The 4012-nt window shown below is 44.0% G+C and overlaps 1 non-coding gene across 1 annotated transcript; it reads left to right on the top strand.

Moving 5' to 3' along the window:
- Positions 1-3708: 3708 nt before the first annotated feature.
- Positions 3709-3812, top strand: LOC130937737 (small nucleolar RNA R71). The gene has a single exon (XR_009068940.1). It is a non-coding gene; the product is annotated as a small nucleolar RNA R71 (small nucleolar RNA).
- The last annotated feature ends 200 nt before the right edge of the window (positions 3813-4012 follow it).

Genomic DNA, 4012 nt, shown 5'->3' on the forward strand with positions numbered 1-4012 from the left:
AGAACGGGTCCACCTTAGTGATGGCGGCTTGTTCTTCCTCTTGAAGGTCTTATGGAGTGCTTGAGCTCCTCAATGTCTCTTCCTTGTCTTTGTTGCTCCTCTCTCATGATTCTTTGATCTTCTCTAATTTCATGGAGGAGGATGAAATGTTCTTGGTGCTCCACCCTTAGTTGTCCCATGTTGGAACTTAATTCTCCTAGGGAGGTGTTAATTTGCTCCCAATAGTCTTGTGGAGGAAAGTGCATCCCTTGAGGTATCTCAGGGATCTCATGATGAGATGGGTCTCTTGTTTGCTCCATCCTTTTCTTAGTGATGGGCTTGTCCTCATCAATGGAGATGTCTCCCTCTATGTCAACTCCAACTGAATAACATAGGTGACAAATGAGATGAGGGAAGGCTAACCTTGCCAAGGTAGAGGACTTGTCCGCCACCTTATAAAGTTCTTGGGCTATAACCTCATGAACTTCCACTTCTTCTCCTATCATGATGCTATGGATCATGATGGCCCGGTCTAGAGTAACTTCGGACCGGTTGCTAGTGGGAATGATTGAGCGTTGGATAAACTCCAACCATCCTCTAGCTACGGGTTTGAGGTCATGCCTTCTTAATTGAACCGGCTTCCCTCTTGAATCTCTCTTCCATTGGGCGCCCTCTTCACAAATGTCAGTGAGGACTTGGTCCAACCTTTGATCAAAGTTGACCCTTCTAGTGTAAGGATGTTCATCTCCTTGCATCATAGGCAAGTTGAATGCCAACCTTACATTTTCCGAACTAAAATCCAAGTATTTCCCCCGAACCATAGTAAGTCAATTCTTTGGATCCGGGTTCACACTTTGATCATGGTTCTTGGTGATCCATGCATTGGCATAGAACTCTTGAACCATTAAGATTCCGACTTGTTGAATGGGGTTGGTAAGAACTTCCAAACCTCTTCTTCGGATCTCATGTCGGATCTCCGGATATTCACTCTTTTTGAGTGAAAAAGGGACCTCGGGGATCACCTTCTTCAAGGCCACAACTTCATAGAAGTGGTCTTGATGCACCCTTGAGATGAATCTCTCCATCTCCCATGACTCGGAGGTGGAAGCTTTTGCCTTCCCTTTCCTCTTTCTAGAGGTTTCTCCGGCCTTGGATGCCATAAATGGTTATGGAAAAACAAAAAGCAATGCTTTTACCACACCAAACTTAAAAGGTTTGCTCGTCCTCGAGCAAAAGAAGAAAGAAGAGAGTAGAAGAAGAAGAAATGAGGAAGAAGGGAATGGCTTTGTGTTTGGCCAAAGAGGGGGAGAAGTGGTGTTTAGGTTGTGTGAAAATGAAGGGGTGAAGAATGGTTTATATAGGAGAGGGGGGCTCATGGTTCGGTCATGTATGGGTGGGTTTGGGAGGGAAAGTGGTTTGAATTTGAAGGGTGAGGTAGGTGGGGTTTTATGAAGGATGGATGTGAGTGGTGAAGAGAAAGATGGGATTTGATAGGTGAAGGGTTTTTGGGGAAGAGGTGTTGAGGTGATTGGTGAATGGGTGAAGAAGAAAGAGGGTGGTGGGGTTGGTGGGGATCCTGTGGGGTCCACAGATCTTGTGGTGTCAAGGAAAAGTCATCCCTGCACCAAGTGGCAAGAAAATTTGCGTTTTGTGCCAAATCTGGCGTTAAACGCCGGGCTGGTGCCCATTTCTGGCGTTTAACGCCAGGTTCTTGCCCCTTCCTGGCGTTTAACACCAGTCTGGTGCCCCTTTCTGGCGTTAAACGCCCAGAATGGTGCCAGACTGGGCGTTAAACGCCCATCTGCTAGCCTTACTGGCGTTTAAACGCCAGTAGGTTCTTCCTCCAGGGTGTGCTGTTTTTCTTTCTGTTTTTCATTCTGTTTTTGCTTTTTCAATTGATTTTGTGACTTCTCATGATCATCAACCTACAGAAAACAAAAAATAACAAAGAAAAATAGATAAAATATAACATTGGGTTGCCTCCCAACAAGCGCTTCTTTAATGTCAGTAGCTTGATAGTGGGCTCTCATGGAGCCTCACATTTTCTCAGAGCAATGTTGGAACCTCCCAACACCAAACTTAGAGTTTGAATGTGGGGGTTCAACACCAAACTTAGAGTTTGGTTGTGGCCTCCCAACACCAAACTTAGAGTTTGACTGTGGGGGCTCTGTTTGACTCTGTTTTGAGAGAAGCTCTTCATGCTTCCTCTCCATGGTGACAGAGGGATATCCTTGAGCCTTAAACACAAAGGATTCTTCATTCACTTGAATGATCAGTTCACCTCCATCAACATCAATCACAGCCTTTGCTGTGGCTAGGAAGGGTCTGCCAAGGATGATGGATTCATCCATGCACTTCCTAGTCTCTAGGACTATGAAATCAGCAGGGATGTAATGGTCTTCAATCTTCACCAAAACATCCTCTACAAGTCCATAAGCTTGTTTTCTTGAGTTGTCTGCCATCTCTAGTGAGATTCTTGCAGCTTGTACCTCAAAGATCCCTAGCTTCTCCATTACAGAGAGAGGCATGAGGTTTACACTTGACCCTAAGTCACACAGAGCCTTCTTGAAGGTCATGGTGCCTATGGTGCAAGGTATGGAAAACTTCCCAGGATCTTGTCTCTTTTGAGGTAATTTCTGCCTAGACAAGTCATCCAGTTCTTTGGTGAGCAAAGGAGGTTCGTTCTCCCAAGTCTCATTTCCAAATAACTTGTCATTTAGTTTCATGATTGCTCCAAGGTATTTAGCAACTTGCTCTTCAGTGACATGCTCATCCTCTTCAGAGGAGGAATACTCATCAGAGCTCATGAAAGGCAGAAGTAAGTCCAATGGAATCTCTATGGTCTCATTTTGAGCCTCAGATTCCCATGGTTCCTCATTGGGGAACTCAGTGGAGGCTAGTGCACGCCCATTGAGGTTTTCCTCAGTGGCGTTCACTTCCTCTCCTTCCTCTCCAAATTCGGCCATGTTTATGGCCTTGCACTCTCTTTTTGGATCTTCTTCTGTATTGCTTGGAAGAGTACTAGGAGGGAGTTCAGTAACTTTCTTGCTCAGCTGACCCACTTGTGCCTCCAAATTCCTAATGGAGGATCTTTTTTCAGTCATGAAACTTTGAGTGGTTTTGATTAGATCAGAGACCATGGTTGTTAAGTCAGAGGGGTTCTGCTTAAAATTCTCTGTCTGTTGCTGAGAAGATGATGGAAAAGGCTTGCCATTGCTAAACCTGTTTCTTTCACCATTATTGTTGTTGAAACCTTGTTGAGGTCTCTCTTGATTCTTCCATGAGAAATTTGGGTGATTTCTCCATGAAAAATTATAGGTGTTTCCATAGGGTTCTCCTAGGTAATTCACCTCTTCCATTGAAGGGTTCTCAGGATCATAAGCCTCTTCTTCAGATGAAGCATCCTTAGTACTGTTTGGTGTATTTTGCATTCCAGACAGACTTTGAGAAATCAAATTGACTTGCTGAGTCAATATTTTGTTCTGAGCCAATATGGCATTCAGAGTGTCAATCTCAAGAACTCCTTTCTTCTGATTAATCCCATTGTTCACAGGATTCCTTTCAGAAGTGTACATGAATTGGTTATTTGCAACCATTTCAATTAGCTCTTGAGCTTCTGTAGGCGTCTTCTTCAGATGAAGAGATCCTCCAGCAGAGCTATCCAAAGACATCTTGGATAGTTCAGAGAGACCATCATAGAAAATACCTATGATGCTCCATTCAGAAAGCATGTCAGATGGACATTTTCTGATCAATTGTTTGTATCTTTCCCAAGCTTCATAGAGGGATTCTCCATCCTTCTGTCTGAAGGTTTGGACTTCCACTCTAAGCTTACTCAATTTTTAAGGTGGAAAGAACTTTACCAAGAAGGCATTGACTAGCTTTTCCCATGAGTCCAGGTTTTCTTTAGGTTGTGAGTCCAACCATGTCCTAGCTCTGTCTCTTACAGCAAAAGGGAATAGCATAAGTCTGTAGACCTCAGGGTCAACCCCATTAGTCTTGACAGTGTCACAGATTTGCAAGAATTCAGCTA

Source organism: Arachis stenosperma, chromosome 6, assembly GCF_014773155.1.
Source record: "Arachis stenosperma cultivar V10309 chromosome 6, arast.V10309.gnm1.PFL2, whole genome shotgun sequence".
NCBI classification, from domain to species: Eukaryota; Viridiplantae; Streptophyta; class Magnoliopsida; order Fabales; family Fabaceae; genus Arachis; species Arachis stenosperma.